Here is a 20,696-nt window from a genome sequence, read left to right on the forward strand (position 1 = left end):
ATCATGGTGGCCTCGTGATGGGCATCAGAGTGTCCCGCCTGACCCCCGCCGCGTTCCCCCGAGCCGGGCGGGGGTAACTTGGCCGTCTAATCACACGTGTAGCGCCGGTCAGTTACGATGCCAGCGTGTAAATCCGCCGGCGCCCGTCTGTAAAGCCGCGGGGGGAGATTAAGACTGTCCCCGCGTTCAAAAGATGTCCTCCTAAGATCTGGTGTCCAGGAAAGTGCGCTTATCCGCCCGAACGAACACAGGCGGGCGCTGAGAGCCCTTCATGCTGTAAGGGGACTATCACAAAGACCGCAGCCAGGGCGTTGGAAGCGGACGAGATGGTTTTTCCCTCTCACGCGCTTTGTCCACGGGAGGATGAAGTGCGTAAGAGGGATGGCGGATTTTTTGGGGGGAGTTTGATGCAGCCGAAAAAAGTAAAAAAAAAGAAAGAAGTGTCACTGGAAGATCCACAGCAGAATCATTTACAAACTATGGCTGGTCTTCAGGCCCGGAATCTGCACTGAAGCTACAATCTAAGCATGGAAGAAGAAGTGCGCGTCCTTTTCCCGATACAGATCTGAATTGTGCCGTCGAAACGCAAAGATTTCTGGGATTCTTGTCACATTTCTTGGCGGCAAAACAATGCACTGCAAAAAGTAATTAACTAGATTAGTATAAACATCTCAATTTGAGCATAATAATCCACATTTTAGTTGTGTTGACGAGTTAAGATGTTCTTGGGCATTTGTCCTAGATCATTTCACTTGTTCTGAGATGTTTCTGACTCGTTTCAATACATTTCGTCCTTATTTCAGGTCTTTGCCAATGGGGTAAGAAAATTGGTCTTGTCTCATTGGCAGTTTTACTTTCTTATTTCAAGCGAGATTTACCCTAGAACTGGTCTGAAATGTCCTCAAACAAGCAAAGTAAACTTGGTCCGATCAGGAAAAATGTCTAAATTAGCGAAAACCGCTCTAAACAAGAAACATTTCCTCAATTCAAGTCATTTAAGGCAATGCTTGATATTTATGTAAAATGTTACATAGTGGCGTTATCGGTGAAATAAAAGCGTTGGAACAGGACAGTGTGTTCGATGGATTGACCAGTAGTCCCTCGGCAGCTAACGGAGTTGGCTCTTTTCTTACCAAGGCGAGGCTATTGACAATGATGCCTTGCGGCAGAAACATGGCGGCCCGGGATGGTAACATTGAATTCAAAACATTCCATCCTGCACTCGTGGATATGAAAAGGAAAAGTGGAGTTTGATCCTAACGAATGCGGACGGTGAGAAAAACAGCCAGTCCAAGAAACTTCTCAGAGTTCATTAAACTGTTAAATGTATATTCCCTACAGCTATAAGTATAATCATCCCAAATTATGAACGATCCAGATGTTTTCAGCTGTTGGCAACCCATCGACCACATTTAGGAGAGGTCAAAGCTTAAATGGTCTCACAATAGTCTCGCTTTTCTACCTTCATTAGGCCCAAAGCGCTTTACAGCAAGGAACTACTCACCCATTCAGACTCATTCATACACCAATGTACGCAGACACTGGAGGCGAGGTGGGTGAAGTGTCTGGCCCAAGGACACAACGACAGTGACCTTCAGGAGTTGGGATTCGAAACCCCTGACTTTCCGATCATGAGACGACCCACAAATATTTTTGGAAAGGTTTTAATTTTGTTGCTTCCTCTGTCATTGTTTGTTATCACGAAATCAGGTCTAGGACGTTTAACATAGGGCCTGGCTTCACCATTCATTTGTATGGGGATAGAGCGTCCAATTCAAACAGGTCTGAGATGGCGTTGGCTAACACAAGGCTCAGATAGCTAGTGGCGCTTCCGTGATTTCTATGGTTGTACTGACTTCTCCAAACACCAATGTTATAGAACACAGTCGATGAACCACTGGTGTCCAAATTAAAGAGGCTTTGAAGGGTACGGCCGGTCATGCTTCTAAGAATGATGCCTGACCTTAGTGTTGGTTTTCATACCTGACGGTTTTGGGTTTTGTGGGAAAGTTGGTCATTCTGGATTAGGACAATGCCCATGTCATCGGCACCGAGAGCAACACACACCACCGTTGGATCAGAGAAGCCATCGAGATCCGGAAACGCGCCCCCCAGACTGTGAACCGGGTCGAGGGGGCGTACCAACTTTCCCACACCTGGGACGAAGTTTTGAAGAAGTCGGACTGCAGATGGCACAGTCAGCCTGCTACTACAAGGAAGTGTCGAAAACTGTGTAAATCAGCTGACCAGATACGTCACAGCAACACCACGTGACAACCAGCTGCGGAAACCAACACTAAGGTCTGGATATAAGAACAAAAAACAGCAGAAAAGTGTGTTTCTCTCATCCGATGTCCATTCTGGAAGAGCACAGAAGGGCCACTGGCTCTAGGGCCACCTGTCCGCCTTAACCGAGCTTTACCCAAATCTAAAAGCTAAAAAGAAAAGCATCAAAATAGCAAGAAAAAAGAGGATGAAAAGAAAACAAAAATGTGCCGTAAAAGCAACAAAAAAAGTGGCCAAAAATGTGATGAAAAATCAACAAAAACACAACAACAAAGCAACGAAAAAAGCAACAGAAAGGCCACAAAAACACAACAAAAATTATAGAAAAAGTGTGACAAAAACACAACAAAAAATTATAGAAAAAGTGTGACAAAAACACAACAAAAAATTATAGAAAAAATGTGAAGAAAACACAACAAAAAATTATAGAAAAAGTGTGACAAAAACACAACAAAAAGTCACAAAAAAGTAATGAAAAAAACAACAAAAATATGACCAAAAAAAGCTGCGACTTGACAAAAAGCTACAATCACTTTTGTTGGTCTCAGCTTTCAGATGAGGTGTTACACTGTTCCTCTCCAGTCGAGAAGCTTTTAGATTTGGGTAAAGCCAAACTGGAGAAAATGCGCTCCGTTAAGGCGGGTGGTAAGTGTCACATTTACGCTCATTTGGGCCGGGCTGGTCAGAGTCCAGGGCTGTTTTTCAGTCCCAGTCCGCCCCTGCATCCGACCCAACTTTTGCAAGACGCCGCCAGAAGCCGTGCCTCCTCTGCTCATCTCCTGCTTACATCCTATCTTTCCACGAATCATTTGACCTGACACGCTCTCTACATCGATCACTGTTAATGCAGTTTGCTTTTATTTGGACTGTCACGAGGCTACGCGGCGTCGGGCACTTCCTGTTTTCTCCAGCGCTTGAGTCCATTTGTGTTGATGACGATTCGAACGATTTAAGTCCGTCTTTGTTTTAACTGGACCGAGATCCACGTTTTCAGGCAGAATGGGATTCGCTTCTCTGGTCCAGATCAGGATCACAATTCCAATCTCTGGCTGGGAAAAGTAACGGGTTTCCATGGTACTGAAATGTGTCTTTTCTGTAGTCATGCACTCCCCCCCCCCCCTCAAGATCACATGTATAACCAACTCTGTTCCAAGTTAGCATAAGCTCAGTTGCCCGGAGTAGCACAGGCAGAGCACCTCCCGCCCCTCCGTCTCCTGCTCCTCTGGTCGTCCCCCCCGTTTGCTCTTCCGCGGCGTCCTCGCTCCCTCCTGCCCCGCGGACTCAGAAAGCCTGCTCTGGGCCGCTCCGCCTCGCCCGCAGTCTGCCGTCGTAATGATGTCGGGGAGCCGGCAGAAGCCTCCGCCCAGCTGGACGCGTTAATTGAGAAGGCCCGTGTAGTCGAGAGCGCCCGCGTGCAGATGGTGGGACGGAAAACAAGATGGCCACCCCCCGGGTCACTGTCACTGTCCCCGTGCTGCGGCGGCGCACCCCTGTCCTTCATGGGGTTCGGACTCGAGAGCATACGATCACTCTCCAGCTCCGGGCACGAAAACTGCGCAATGACAAATGACAAAAATTGACATTCGATTTTGAAAGATTGTCACGATATGTTCGTTTTTTTGCTGAAAAGTAGCAGTTTGGACTGGGCTCATTTCCACATTAGGAGGGACGGTTATGTTAGAGGGAGACGCCAGAACGACTTTACTTTTTATCCAGTTCAAAAATGTAGCGGAGTAGGAAGTGCTTGTACAGGATCTCAAATGTAGTGAGGTAAAAGTGGAAAGTATTCATCATAGGGTGCCAAAAATGTGGACTTTTTTCAGATTCAATAACCATAACCTTCCTCTTTGTTTGAAGGGGCTAGATGCAAGTTGGCCATTTTATACTCACTGCTGCCACCTCAGGCCATACGTGTAACTGCAGCTTCTATATTAAGCTCGTGCATGACGGCACTTCGGACCCGAATTACCACCTTTTTGAGTGACAGTGGAGGATTTTAGAGGCAGTTGTGGTGAACAGGTCTGGGCTCATTCTACACGTTAGGACATTGTTAAGACATGTAGGGGGAGGAAAATACTTAGTTTTAACATTTTTAAACTCTGTATAGTCCCTTTAAGTTTTAAGCTTTTATAGATTGCTCTTTATACACACTATTTATCTGCATACTGCAAGAACATTCCCAGTTTATCAACCTGCTCATTGACAATGGCAATAAATCTATTCTTTAATTCAAGAATGTAATCCTCCCAACTTGGGTGTGGCAAAACAATGAACATTTAAAAGCATGAAAACAAAGCAATTCTCAAGAAAAACAAAAAGACACATGTATTTTGGAAGAGAGAAGCCTCTGCAGTTAGGTTCAACCTTTTTGTTGACACTTTTCGATGGTTCAGTGACTCCCATGGCCGGCGTTGAAGATGCAGCGATGGGCTCCGGAGCAGCTGACCACTGGAGTGTGGGCGTGTGGGAGGGCCTACTGTAACGCGCTTTGAAAATCTTTAATCATGTAGAGCAGGGGTCCTCAGACTTTTTTCTCTGGGGGCCACATTATTGTTCCTGACTGTGATGTGGGGCCGGACCGGGTTGGCTATAACATATCATTGTATGACCCAGAACAAAATGCCTCTTTGTGAAGTAGAGATGACTCGCCTGCACAGTCGTCCCCACGACCACATCCACAAGATCAACACTTGATTCAGGCTCATATTTGTTTCACTGTAGTGGTTTGCAAAAATAGTGATCAAGTCTTCACACTTTGTTTTAATTTCCATTTATTTATATTTTCAAATAAAACATCATTATGTAATGTGACCAAACTAATAACTTGTATTGTGCTTTACAAGCCTGTCTCACAAGTTTCTCAAAGTACTGTAGTCATTATTCATCCACACTCTGTGGTTAAGCTTCATTTACCATGGGGCTTTAATGTGTTTATATTCTGATCTCTTATGTAAGTGCCCTCTACTGGACACCTGTGGAATTATTTTTTATTCATTCAAATTGCCCCCTAGTGGCTGGAATGAGTAAACTGGTTATTGAGTTAAAATATCCGAACTCCGCACAGGAATGGGTTAGAGACTTACTTTTTTTTTTTTGACATACTCAGGGATTTGTGCTCTACAAGTCGGGGGCCGGATTAAATCATCCCGCGGGCCATAGTTTGAGGACCCCGATGTAGAGTGTTGTAAATATAGTTAATGTAGTATTTTATTTTACTACTATGTCTTTGTAGTAAAAATCTGCAAGCGTCATTATATAACTGTGTAAATGTACAGTCGCCTAAATAGGGCCATAATGATACTGAAAGCTCATGATATGGTTTTATCCGTGTGTCAATCATACGATATGGCTGTAATGTTTGACTGGATACTTCATGTGCCTGAACTTTACATTGTGTTGTTTGTTGTGATTGATTGATTGATTGATTGATTGATTGATTGATTGATTGATTGATTGAAATTAAATTCAACTAATGTCACGTACGAGTCATAATCAGCCGAGTGGGTGACACCATACTGGTGCCTCTGTATCAATCATCAATCACTGTTCGATTGATAGGCGTCACATGACTTGGCACCAATGGCGTCCTCTAGCAGCCGCTGCTAATTACGTGACTGCATAAAAACCACTGTGACTGTGCTTGACCTTAATTTGAGTAGTGAAATGATATAATCTCCCAAGGGAATAAGTCACTCTGCACATAATATACTGTATATATGCATATATGTATATATGTATATATGTATATATGTATTACAGCACCGATAATAAGATTAGATATATTTTACCCTAATAAATGAATTAACCTCATTTTATTTGAAATAGGGGGGGGAATCTTATTCTATTGGCAACGTGTGTTAAATACTCAGATTATTCTCATTGTCATGTTATTATTTTACTTTCACTTTTTCTTTTCATTGTTTTCTGAGTCAAGTGAGAAAAACACCACCCGCCGCCATATTGGATAATGTTTGTAATGTAAACAAAGTCAATCACAAAGCTACAAACTGCTCATCCATCTTGCCTTTCTCACGTTTTTTACTGACAGAGCGGCAACAGGAATCACGACAACATAGTCACTTATATTACCAAGTATTTTGCCTAAAAAGCAAATGAATGTTCAACAACTGTGATTAGCTGCTGGCAGATCTAACATAAGCCTTCTGGCAGCTGAAAAATACCGTGTCAATGTTTGAAACTTTCAGTGTGTGTGGAAGTGCTGCTGGACAAAAAGGCAATTTGGTTTAATTATGTAACTTTAAACTTTTAAAGATAGATATTGATCAGCTTCTGTCGACTTTAAATGGAAAGCTGTCTGTTTTCTCCCATTATGGTGCTGACTGTCCTGCGTTACCATGGAGACCATAATAGAGTAATATTTCGCTTTTTGTTCCACGCCCTGTGCTTGTTACATTCTCTGATAAGTACACAGTATAATGTGATTCTTTCCCCAGTCCCACTGTGTTTATCTGCTGCTATAACAACACTGCATGTCCCTCACAGGCCCCTGTACTCGACCACACTGCGCGGCTATGAATCAATCCAAGTTTATGACGCGATAATGTGTAAAACACCTTTCACCAGAGCATTATCCGGCGTAATGAAAAGCCGCGGGCTCGTAATGCGGCGGAGTGCTGCTCCTAAAGCCTAACAGATGGGTTTACCTCCGTCAGATGGACAGTGTAGCAACATGTACATCAAATTAGACACCGCCAGCACCTCCCGGGAGCCCAGGGGCCGCACCGGAAAGCAGGTGTGTGCTTAATAATTCGGTCAAAGATCAGAGAGCGAGAGGTTGGGTCCGGGGCACCGAGGGTCCTGAGAGGGGAGAGGGGTCAGGCCGCTCTCGGAGACATGATCTCCTCCAGTCTGCAGCTCCCAAACCCCAAGGTCATCCATTAGTGCTCCGGACCCCGCTGCCGTGAGAGCCGCGATAAATTTACTGTGCACCCTTAACCCTTTTAATACTGGCCCTGACCTGGAGAGACAGAGGCAGACAGAGAGAGAGGGGAGAGAGGGGAGAGGCGTCCCCCGGGGGAGGGACACATTACATTATTAGCACCGCGCATCGCTGACAGCCATTATTCAACAGTGTTTCTGGTGACTTCATACAGTAAACACGCACAATAACGCCGCCGCCGCCCATTACAGCTAATGTTGCTTATGTGGGAATTTGTTAAAGGCGGCGGCGGCGGCGTGCGATGTAAAATAGAGTGTCTGATGCTGAAAGAAGAATAAATAATGGGAGTTGGGTTTGGTTTAATGCACGCTTTAAGTAATCCTGCAAATTCAGCCTTTCTCCTTTTTATAGGGCTGGGTACGTTCAATGATACCACTATTTGATCCAAAAAAATAGGGGAAAAAATATATCGGAAACGGATAAAAATATAAATATATAAGTACACTGCGTTCCAAATTATTAGGCAAATGACATTTTTCTAAGATTTTCTAAATTGTCAACTCAAATGAGAGTCAGCATAATTTTCAAGTCTTTACCTGGTAGAGGATCATTTAAATGTGGTGGGAAAAAAATCCTAGTTATAACAGTATTTTTTTCAAAAATAAATATAGTAAAAACTAAAAAAAAAATATTATGCAACTCATCGTTTCAATACATTTCAAAGCTTGTAATTAACTGAAAATGATCATTTGTTGAATTTGTAGCATTAGGAGGTCATGTTTACTGAAATCAAAAGCTATTTCAATCAAAAAAATATTAACAGGTCAAGTTATATTTTACCATAGGAGCCCTTCTGTGATAGCAGCTTCAAAATTCTTAAATCCATCAAAATTGTGAGTTTTTGGACAGTTTCTGTCTGGATTTCTTTGCAGGATGTTAGAATAGCCTGAAAACTGCCTCCCACCTTCATTCAGTTTTTTTTGTTGAGGCTCCAAAGGTTCTCAATAGGGTTGAGGTCAGGGGAGGAGGGGGTCCACATCATGAGTTTCTCTCCTTTTATGCCCATAGCAGCCAGTGATGCAGAGGTGTTCTTTACAGCAGGACATGGTGCGTTGTCATGCATGAAGAGGATTTTGTCAGGGAAAGCACGGCTTTTCTATATATATAATATATATATATATATATATAATATCGAAGGTTTTCGTACCTAGACCAAGGCATTCAACTATTCCACACTTTTCATCAGCAGAGAGACGCTTTTTCTTTCCCATATTGCTTGAAAATGATGATCTGCATAATAAAGTGGAACACCCTTTTCAGTAGTTTTTCCCTTAACTGGGCTTAACCTGAAAACTAATGATCCTAGGTCTCTGAGATTAATGTCAGTGATTCATAGAGCCCCAAGACACGATACCATCCATGAGTTTCATTATTATTGTTTTTTTTTTTTACCTTTTTGACACAAAAATCCAATTTGCATAATAATTTGGAACGCAGTGTATTTACAAATGCTTTAATAGTGTTATAATTTACCGCACACTTTATTGCATTATTGACTGGTTGTTAAATAGAGTTTATTCCTGCGGCTCTGCGTGGTATCAAAATGTTGTGCAGAGGTCGTTTCTGCAGGTCAACCGATACATCGGGCCGATATTTTGGGGATTTCACAATATCGGCCATCTAGCGATCTAGCACCGAATAAAGCTGACATCTCTGGCACCGAAAGTGATCGAGACTTCTGACTTTTGCATTGGAAAGAGCGAGTGCAAGTCAGGGCTTTAAAACGAGTCCTCCCCCAACTTCTTCAAGGACTCACAGGGAAACATCGTGAGGATAATTGGTTTGTTAAATTTGTTAAAGGAACAGGCCACTGTTTTTCCATACTGAGATATGTTCTTACCTGAGCTTAGACGAGTTGATGCGTACCTGTCTGGTCGTTGTTCCTATAGCTCCGAACGGGGTGAAGTTAGAAGCACCCACGCTCTTCCACGGGCACAGAGACCAGACAGGTACGTATCAACTCGTCTAAGCTCAGGTAAGAACATATCTCAGTATGGAAAAAATGGTGGCCTGTTCCTTTAAAGGGTGGGTATCATGCAAAATCGACTTTTTCAAGCTTCACATCATGTTATTATGTCACTCCCTCATTAAAAACATGCCTGAAGTGTTGCCTTGGCACATTCACGTATTTTTGAGTAATCTGTAAAAACTCTGATGGCGGCCATTTTAGGGATAGGTTTGCCTGAGTCCTCCTAGGAACGCCCCCACCTCCTGGAGACGCCTCCGAGCTTTCGTCGCCAGCCGAGTAACCAACCACTGCTCCTCAGCAGAACCCCCTCCCCACTGATGCCACAGACAGCGTGTGGAGGGGGCGTGTCGGAAAGGCTCAGAGGTTCTTAAAGAGACAGAGGCCTATTTCAAGACATTCACTACAGCCATTTTGAGAGAGCAATTTTATACAAGGCAGTTATTCTAATTTACTGCATTTACAGACAAACAGAAGGTTTGGTCATCATTGTAGTGTGATATAGACTGGTGCTATGTGATTGAAAAAAGCAGAATACCCCCTCTTTAAGTATAAGTTTCACTAAATCTCCATCATCATTTTGAAGCACAGAACCTGGAGCATTCAATCACTGAGTTATAGTTTAACCTCCACAATTGTATTATTGCTCACCACACACAATGCCGCGGCTAGCGTGCTACTGCTAACGGCAGCATGCTAATGTAATGCTTACGGCAATGAATCAAAGCTGGGACAGAAACTAAATTATGATTGAATCACCTACCTAAAATAAAAGTAAAAAATGTTGCTGAACCCATACCGTGACTGTAAACGGCAGCAAAGCAGGAGATCCCAGGCAACACTGCAAAAGTTAGACTAAAAGTCCTTTACTAACATGGACCACAGGACCAATAGAGGACTTTTAGTGTACTTTTTGCAGTATGGCCGTGGATCTCCTGCTTTGCTGCCGTTTACAGTCATGGTATTCACCTTGTTCCAGAGTTTTGCGTGGGGCCGGCGCTCCTATCAGTGAACATGGGGCTGGAGAAGTTGGTGCAAATGAACATTGGACATTTTACACAAATAAATCTACTAAACATCAGATTTGAGCGGCAAACGTTTCCTATCGTTCTCCGCCTAATGAACGGGCTCCGCGCTCGACCGGAAGTGTCAGGACAACGGGAGTGCCGAGACAAAGCAAAAAGAGGCAAAAGTGGGCGGGGCGGAATAAGGTGAACAGGTTCAGCAACCTTTTTTACAGTTAAAGGAATAGGCCATCGTTTTTACATACTGAGATATGTTCTTACCTTAGCTTTGACGAGTTCTTTAGGACCTGTCTGATCTTCCCCCGTGCCTTCAGTCACGTAAACACAGCGCAGACGGCGTTAGCATTTAGCCTCTCCCCCATTTCAAACTACTCCTGGTATTATTACGCCTTACAATATAGTTCCCCCTTTTATCCGCTTAGAAAATCCACATTGTTTAATTTTGTGTAATTATACTTTGTAGTGGAACACTTCACGTAACCATATTTAAATAGGGAAAACGTGGAAGAGCTCGGTAGCTTCTATCTTGACCTGTTTTGGAGCTGTAGAGGAGAGAGGGAGAGGCTAAATGCTAACGCCGTCTGCGCTGTGTTTACGTGACTGAAGGCACGCGTGAACCCACCAATTTTCCAAGTTTTAAAAGAATCATCAATCTTCAATCTTCAATCTTCCACCTGTGCCAATCGAGATGGCCTCAAAAGAAAACTGACTGACTTTCAATTTAAAAATCAACAAGTAAGCCTACACTTCCTGCGTTTGTACACCATCACATCATCTTAGAAATATCAGTAATTAAATGTTTGCCGCCCGTAGTTAGCACTTAACAGCTGAAACTCATTTGCGAGAAGGCAGAACTGACACTTTGGTACGTGCACAATCATCTATCGCTTCATCTCGCAGCTCTCCCCCTCATCCTGTTTGTTGCTCCAGGCTGGTGGCGGTCGTCGGCGTGACCCGCTCTCCTCGCGCTCACTCCCTTCCGCATCCCAGCCTCTTTCTCCAGCAACAGTCACACACTCGCTCTCTCGCGGCGGAGACCTCTGCTCCCTCTGCCAGCCAATTAAAAACCATCTGGGCTCCGCTCCGCACCCGCTAATCAGGCTCAATTACACTGATATGTCGGCGATTCTCAATATCAAACTGCCACCGGTTCTACCCCAAAGTGAAGGAGATGATACAGGGCTAATTCATTTCACGCTCGTCGATCTAAAGTAACTTTTAGCAACATTTTCCCTGCAGGATTCCAGTGATTTCAACAAAGTCGCATAAAGACACAATGAAACATGTGGTGTGTCTGAAATAAGACAAGATAATATATATATATCCTTTATTGATCTCACAATGGAGAAATTCACTTGTTGCATTCGACACTCATGAAGATCACTCAGGGTGTGCAGAATAGACAGGAAATGTGTAAAAAGTAAAGAGTAAGAAAGAGTATCTTATGTAAAATGAGTAAAAAATAAAAGCACAAATCTTAAGGGGCAGAAAAATAAACAATAACCAAATCAAATAAAGATTAGAATAGACTATAAAGAGTAGAATATCAAGGTCAGCATTGGCAGTGCAAAGCTACAGTCCTCATGCCTTGTGGTAGCGCTCCTTCTTGCACTGAGGGTGTCTCAGTCTGCCACTGAGAGAGCTGCTCAGCTCCTCTACAGTCCCGTGCAGTGGGTGGGAGGTGTTGTCCATGATGGAGGTGAGCTTGGCTAACACCCTCCTGTCCCTCACCTCCTCCACAGAGTCCAGGGGGCAGCCCAGGACGGAGAAAGTTAATGTTTTTCTCTTCTTTGTTTTCCCCAATTCTAGATGCTCTTTCTCTCTGTATCATATACAGATCTCTGGAATATCCATCTGTATAATGACCATATATGGGCATCTCTGGAATGGCCTATATATACCATACCCATATATGGTCATGTTTGGAAACAGTTAAGGGGGAAAACAATTTGGAGAAAAATCTAACTTTATTTAATTATTCAAAAATGTTTTTTTTTTTTTTTTTGCCATATTCAGGAAGTCGTGTATAGTGCAGGGGCTGGACCAATTATTATTATTTTTATTTAATTTTATTTCTTACTTTAATTTGTTTATTGTGTTGTTTTGTTAAATTGTCTGTCCTTAAAATAAAAATTACTAATCACAAAAAAATATATATATATATTTTCTACTAAATTAAGAAACAAAGACATGGAGAGGAGCAAAGTGGGTCAACAGTCCATAAATACATAAATAGGAGAGAATGCTAACATGATGCTTTATGTTAGCATCGTGCTAATGCTAGCTAGCGCTAGCTATGACGGCTGTTTTTTCGCTTCTACTGAACAATCTGCTGCGAATAAACATCCATATGGACCCGATTTGGACTTTACTTTATTTGTATGTGATAAAAAAGTTGATATTTCGCCAGAAAATGGCTAAGAAGACGTATCTCTATCTGCTGGAGCCTAAGTGCCAAAGTTAAGGTCAAGTTCTACTTTATGAATCCATCTCCTAATGGCCCGAAACACCTGCCTGAAGGATTAACCTATTGTCCATGTTTTCAGTTTTTTGTTGCCCATTCAATAAGCTACAAATCCATCACACCTTACTGACTGTAAACTGACTTTTACACTGTTGACACACACAGACACAATTAAGATACTTCCACACTTATTGGTGTTGTGCACAAGACTAATGAGATTTCCTTTTCCCTTTGAATGCATCATCAGGGCAGAGTGTGGGGGAGTAAAGGCCTTAGGTGAGGGGGGAAAGTCAGGTGGGGAGTCAGAAGCCAAGCCATTCGAGACATGTTAACTCCATACTCGAAAGCGCTCTGTAGTTTACGTTGATCAAATCTCTGAAAATGATTGTAAAATGCCAACAGTATTACTTCTTTTCTGGCTGAAACCTAACCCGCTGCCGAATAAACACCCCGTTGTTGGGATTCTGCGCGCCGTGCGGCTAAATCAATGGTATCTCCCTTTGTTCAGCGGGTGGAACAGGCCGGTTTCAAAACATGTCTGTCCGCCGCGTTTGAAGGGGATTGACTCGCCGAGCGCAAAGGGGTTCGCTCTGTCCCAGTGGCTGTGCGGGGTCAAACCAGGGGCCACGGCTGCCTCTGAAGTGGCCCCCTCGGCGCGGGCCCCGGGAGACGTGTTGGTGACACATTTCTCTCTGTTTTCTCAAGCTCCACTGAACCAGCAGCGGCTTCAGAGAGAAAAGGGCTACAGGAGACCAGAGCCGGGCTGGCAGGCGGGGGGGGGGGGGGGTGGGGGGGTCGGACAGTACTGATGTTTTTGTGTTTGCTTTGTGCTTCTGATTTAGACATGGCTTACACCCAGTTTAGTTTCAGTTTAGTCCAATTTAGACCCATGTTTGTATGAGTTCTTGATCAAGGTTTGGCGGTTCTTGGAAGGTGAAATATTTTAATGCTGTGGTACTTTTTTAATGGGATGGAACTTGAAAGGTCAACTATTTTTTAAAGACGGTACACGATGTAAAAAAGTAGGAGAACCGCTGATCCTTCCTCTTATTTTTTAGAATTTTGTTAAAAAATACTTAAATAACTGTTACATCATATGTTTTATTGAGCTTGGATCTCATTAATGCAGTTCACCCCCTTCAAAACAGACCCAATGATTTGATTTCATTTCTCATTGTCAGCAACATACTGGATTATTTCAATTAATTACACAGTCATTTGAGAGAATAAGTATTTTTTGTGATGATGGAGTCTCGATGGAGATGTCACTAAAGGCAGACATATGAGATTTAAATAGGTTCTCATCCAAATCCATTCTTTGATTATCCACTGCAGGAATAGTATTTTCCTTGTCTAGCTGGTTGTCATTTTATATTGGCAACAGTAGAATCCAAAATGTTATGCAGTGTGCCTTTAAATCCCCTATACCTGATTTTTATTAGAAACAATGAAAGATTAAACCAGTAAATTAACTAATTACATTAGCTGTGGTCCAGGCTCACTTCTAACTTTTCTCACATATTTGCAGCATCCCAGTTCCCCACAGGGACCAGTTTATCGGCACGTCTCGGCAGGGTCACTGTCGCAGAAATACGAGAAAACTCGCCGACGAGTTCATGACATTCATACACATGCTTCATTTTTAGATTAAAACTGTGTTTTTCCCGCAAATGTGCAATAAACTAAAGGAGCATATGATTCCACAACTAGATTGGGTACAGATACAGACGGCATCTCTGGAATCTCCCATATATGGTCATGTTTGAAAACACTTAAGGGGGAAAACAATTTGGAGAAAAATCTAAACTTTCTCTAATTATTCAAAAACTACTGTAATAAACGCTGAATTCTGAATATAGTTTTCTACTAAATAAAGATACAGAGACATGGAGAGGAGCAAGGTGTGTCAACAGCCCATAGATACATAAAAAACGGAGAACGCTAACTTGATGCTGCATGTTAGCATCGGGCTAATGCTAACGGTTAGCTAGCGCGAGCAACAACTGCCGTTTTTTCCCCCGCTTCTGCTGAACAATGTGCTGTGAGAAAATATCCATATGGACCCGATTTACACCTGACTTCATTTATGTGATAATTAAGTTGATATTCCACCAGAAAATGGCTTAAAAGAGTGAAAAATGGTGTTTCTCTAAAAATTCTGTTTTTCCCCTCGGCGAAGCCACGCCCCCTTCTATGACGAGATGCCGTCTGTATCTATAGCTGGTATAACAAGAGAAGAGTATTTTTTATTTATTTTTTATACAAAGAATAAATAAATAAATAATAAATGGTGTAATAGACTGACTAGAAAAAGTACAATTACTTCAAAAAGTGAGGACGTCTGATGCTCTTGTTGTGCCCATATATGGACGTTTAGAGACCATGTGTATATATGATGATGATGATGAGAGGAGTGGTGCTCATAGTGTCACCTAATTTAAAGGTTTTTCCATACTGAGATATGTTCTTGCCTGAGCTCAGACGAGTTGATGCGTACCTGTCTGGTCTTTGTGTGTGCGCTCAGTCACGCAAAAAGACCAAAGATGTTGTTTGCATTTAGCATCTCCCAGCGTATTCCTATGGACCCAAACGGGGGTGAAGTTAGAAGCGACTAAGCTCTTCCATGTTTTCCCCATTAATAAGCATAATAAGTATGGTTACGTGATCCAAGTATATACACAAAATAACATGCCGATTATTCCACGCCGAAGCGGATAAAAGGGGGACTATATTGTAACACCTTAGGAGCACTTCAACGTCCGCGCAGTAACACAGGTGAAACTAGGAAAATTAGACTAGTTCAAAAGTTCATTTATTTCTGCAAGTGAACTTCAGAATTCTTTAGGAGTGAAGATATTCCTGCATGGACGTCGAAGTGCTCCTAAGGTGTTATTACGCCTTACAATATAGAACCATGTTATGTCAATGGGAAATGAGTGAGTCAAATTGCTATGGAACTTTACCTCTATCTATGTCACTTCCTGTCAGTAGCCTAAAAATTCAAATAACTTTTCTGCCCAACATTTCTTCATTCATTTTCTGCTTCACTGAAATAAAATGGCAATTATTACTTGCATGGGTCGTATTTTCAAGTGAATTAAAACCTTTCATAGGCACTTTAATCCAATCCTTAACAAATCATTCCTGAATGAGGCCCAGTGTTTGTATTTTTGGCCGTTTCTTCTTCTACTACTGAAGTGCTCCAACCTTTATTTCCAGAGCGCATGAACCAAGTATAATATAGACCATTAAAAAGTCAACATGTCTTTTATCCATCTGCTTAAAGGGCTTACTCCTGCCTAATCTACGGGGCGGTACTGGCTGGCGTGTCCCCGGCAGATGTGTCCCCGCCGCCGGTGCATTGTTGGGGCGGGTCACGGCGGGCTCGTGCTGTGTTCTGTTCAGACTGTTGCGTCGGCTTCGTTTTGGCACGCGGCGCTCTCTCTGATGAAGGCGGCGGCAGCGTTTAGCCCGGCCTCTCGGTTAACCTCACTTAGAAGGCGGCGGCGGACCACCTGCAAGCCCGCCCTGGGTGAGGCGAGTACAGAGGGAGCGTTTTGTGTGATGTTCGGCCACAAGGACATTGTCAGCCGCGACCCGCGCTCCTCTGATGCGCTAATGTTTATTGTCAGGGGGGGATTAGGGAAGTTTGGATGTTCGGGGCGTGAGGCTTATGCGCGGTTCGATAGGGGTGTGCACCTGACTGGCTGTGGACCAAAAACTGCAGAGTTTTTCTACATCGATGATTACGTGGTTTTTCACAATGTTTCTTTGAAGTGAGATTGCTTATATTTGTTGATTTAGCGAGACCTGCATTGGCCGAAACTACATCTTTGAACGTAAATAAAGTGCCTGAAAAAATAAACTTAGGCTGTATCCGAATGTCCACACTATTCCCTAACCCCTCATTCACTACATAGGCCCGCACTATATAGTCACTATATAGTCACTGATTCTGTTGGCGATTCGGACACAAGCCATATATGTTTTTTTAGTTTTTTTTATCTGAATTTATTTATTGTTACAAACGTTTATTTTATGAAACAGAACGACTGTTTTGGCACTTTTACAGGCGTTTTATTTGTCATTTAAACTAAAATTAAAACCATCATCACAAAAAAAAGTCACTCCAGCATTAGCTCAAAGACGTGCCGAAAGTCGGTCAGAGCCCGGTGTCCGAAGCGCCGGCAGATTGAGTGACGACATCTGCTAAAAGTCGCTAAACTCCGGGAATAAAGTATTTCTGCGATAAAAACCAAACTCAGAGACAGTGGAATATTTATGGATAAATACAAGTCAGATACGCTTTTACTTCACATGGATTTTACATGAATGGCTTGGATTATTCGAGAGGAAGCTGTCGGTCATTTAACAGCTCAAGCTAAAGGTTAGCAGCTAACGTTAGCATCTTTTCACCGTAGCCGTTTATATTGAAGTTGTTTATTCATGAGAAACACAAACACACGACTGAAACAGCTGATTTACTTCAGTCGTGTTGTTTAGTTCACAGACCTGTCTCTGTCAGGCTCTTCTCCGACTCTCGCAATGCATTGTGGTCTATATTGACCCGTGTAGTGACCATCGATGCTCACTACTTTTCGAGATGCATTGTGGGAAATTTCGACGACTTTTTTCTCTCTGGACATTTGGAGACCCCTACAAAATGGCGTGACCACTATATAGTCACTATATAGTCACTATATAGGGAATAGTGTGGACATTCGGATACAGCCTTATACATGCGTTTCCAATGACATCATGCATAGTTCGGGCGGCCATTTTGAATACCAATGTAGCATTATGCAGTACTACAACATGTAACAATATCTCTACTCAGGATGAAAATGAAAGACAAGAGACTGACAGTGGCATTTTTATGTTCTCGTAATCACTGCTCAAGAAGAAAACAGTTAAAACACGGCCCCAGAGATGCAGGTTTATGTGATAAAACCAGCAAATGTGGCACAGACGTAGCAGCTCTGTCTGTCGAGCTACAGCAGGATCTACTAAAGATCTGCTTCACTCTGAAGACTAAAGTAACACATCAAAGAGGAAACAGAAAACCTTCCTCTGTATTTTTTTTTTTACAGTTTGTCAAGTCAACAGTCTCAGCCTGAGTCAGTGTTTAAGCTGCTCAAGACGTTAGCATGCTACCGGTTAGCAACCTCACATCTATGAACATTGAGGAAATACCTCCCTCACATGTATCCAAGGCTAGATGTTTGTGGTTCAGGGCTTTCTCTTGGAGAGGACAGAGCTGTTGAAGCTAAATGCTAACTGGTAGCATATAAGAGTAGTAGTAAATAAAAATGCCACTGTCAATCAGTCGTCTTGCTTTTATATCCTGAGTAGAGATATTGTTCCATGTTGCTGCATAATTCTACTTCGGTATTCAAAATGGCCGCCAAAACAACAAAAGTCACGTGACTGAAAGGCATGTATAGGGATGTGATCTGACAGAACATGCAGAGACGTTGGTCAAAAACAATGATCTGGACAGAGCCTGTTCAAGTAAAGCAGACACGGTTGTCTCAGACGGACATACCACGCCCATCTCAGAGCTTCTGCCAACCGGGAAAAACACTGGAGGAGTGACGATCCGTGCCAGGTCCAACAGCCTGAAGGACCGGAGAATACAACAGAGTGGGAGCGGACTGGTGCTCTTCCAGGACGATCAACGGATGAAATGAATTGTAAAATTATGCCCTGATGAAAAATGACTTGAAAGTACTGCAAAAAGTAATTAACTAGATCAGTATAAACATCTCAATTTGAGCACAATAATCCAAATGTTAGTTGTTTTGACTAGTTAAGAAGTTGTTGGGCATTTGTCCTGGATTATTTCACTTGTTCTGAGATGTTTCTGACTCGTTTCGATACATTTCGTTCTTATTTCAGGTCATTTTCTTTGCCAATGGGGAAAGAAAATTGGTCTTATCTCATTGGCAATTTTACTTTCTTATTTCAAGCGAGATTTACCCAAGAACTGGTCTGAAATGTCCTCAAACAAGCAAAGTGAACTTGGTCCGATCAGGAAAAGTGTCTAAATGAGTGAAAACCGCTCAAAACAAGATACATTTCCTCAATTCATTTAAGACACACTGAGTGAATTAAAGTCCTTTGTTCTACACGGGACGACAACCCCGACCAGTGTAGTCTTCGTCAGGGGTTACAAGTGTATGAAGGGCTGCTTCTTCCAACAGGCTGTCGAGAAGCTTAAAGGAACAGGCCACCGTTTTTTCCATACTGAGATATGTTCTTACCTGAGCTTAGACGAGTTGATGCGTAACCGCCTGGTCTTTGTGTGTGCCCTCAGTCACGCAAAACGACCAAAGATCCAGTCATTCAGTCATTACAGAGAGATTAACAGGACACCAAGTCGAAGGTTCAGCATTTTGACCATTACCATAGTTATCACAATAGAATTCTCAATTATCAATTATAGGCTGTTTAGAACGTTGCGACTTCTCGTGAACCTGTTGTTTTTCTCATTATCTTATTCCATGTGGTTGACTTGACTTGACAATAATGCCTTCGGTGAAGCCTTGAGCCACCACCGTGTGTTAAAACAACCTCACTTTAAACCTGTATTAGCTAATTGCACCATTTTGTGTCTCAAGCGTCGCCTTTACCACCGGGGCCACCTGGAGTCCCGGCAGTTGTCCTAACCCCTGGCCCCGGCAATTAACCTGAGACTTCGGCGCGGGCCCTTGGCGTTAACTATCACCGGCCTATGACCTAAATTTCCAACAGAGAGCTCTCTCTTTTTGTTCATGTGCAGATGCTCCAGAGCGCGGATTGCGTGATTCAGTCTAAAGTGATTCCCGTGGACGACGACGTTGCCAATCTGGATAAAGACTCTACAGGCGATGTTTCCATTGTGGCGCTCCATATTTGCTCGATCACGGCAACCCCACGGCGTTCCAGCGCGGGGACTCGTTTCGTCAGACTATCCGCCGTCCTTTTTTTTTTTTTAATATCTTCCTTTTTTTTGCGCCGTTCCTCCGAGCTCCCCTTGCGCTTTAAAAAACCACCCCGGCAGAGACAACACACAAGCCTCTTTACACCCGTTCTCCCCCCCCACCCCCCACCACCCGCCCCCCACGGCAATTTTGTCAGAAGTTGACAATGTCTTGATTTAGTTGTCTGGCTGTTCCGGCCAGTTTTCCCCGCTGTGCTAATGTGAACAGGACGTCCCGCTGGGCACCAAAGAATACCACTTCACGGCAGCCGCGACGTTGGCAGCTTTTATTTACGGCGCGACCAAAATGAATGGGTATTAGTGTCCAAACATTTCACCATGCTCCCGCAGCTGCACACAAAAGCCACTGATTTTCAGCAAATCTGCACTTATTTTATTCACAAGACGAGAAGGGGGGAGAAGGAGTGAAAAAGGGAAAAAGGAAAAAAAAAATATATAATGACTTAAAAAGACCTCAAAGGAAGAATAGGAACCGGGCCTGAAAGGGATTTACGAGACAGGAATCGAGCGGTGGGGAAAATGGACCTTACGTTTCGGCACAGTTATGTCGGAGCGCAAAATAGGAAATATCTATATCCCAAGAGTGACTTGAGTGCTTATTCACACAGGCAGTGCTTCTGCAGCGATCACTGCTTTATGCCCAAGCTATTTCGGGCCATTGTGCCGAGCCAAAAGAGGCAGCTTGGTGCTATTATGGAATGTTCACGAGCCCATTGGAGCGGCATGGAGCGGCTCGGGTCAACCCGGGTCGGGCCGGTGTCAAAAGGAGGTACAAAGTGAGCCCAAAGTGGCACTGGGCTTTGATTGCTCCATGTTTTTTTTTCTTATCTTTTCTTGTCACGGCCTGTTCGGTGCTACAGTGGATTGCGTAATAGACCGTTTTCATACTCAAACCAACTGTAGATGGGAAAAGATCAAGCTCTTTTTGATTTAAGTGGGATGTTGACGGTTCCAACATCCAAAAACATGCACAATATGCCAATCCTGCAGCTGAAAAGGGGGCACCGCCAGCA

The 20,696-nt window shown here is 43.2% G+C and overlaps 1 long non-coding RNA gene across 1 annotated transcript in view; it reads right to left on the minus strand.

Moving 5' to 3' along the window:
• Positions 1-10,420, minus strand: part of LOC306971228 — a 534,022-nt gene extending 523,602 nt beyond the window's left edge. Inside the window, exon 1 of the long non-coding RNA XR_013793446.1 lies at positions 10,338-10,420. This is a non-coding gene — a long non-coding RNA (uncharacterized lncRNA). The remainder of the gene's footprint in view (positions 1-10,337) is intronic.
• Between the last annotated feature and the right edge of the window lie 10,276 nt (positions 10,421-20,696).

Source organism: Gobius niger (genome assembly GCF_951799975.1).
Source record: "Gobius niger genome assembly, chromosome: 12".
NCBI classification, from domain to species: Eukaryota; Metazoa; Chordata; class Actinopteri; order Gobiiformes; family Gobiidae; genus Gobius; species Gobius niger.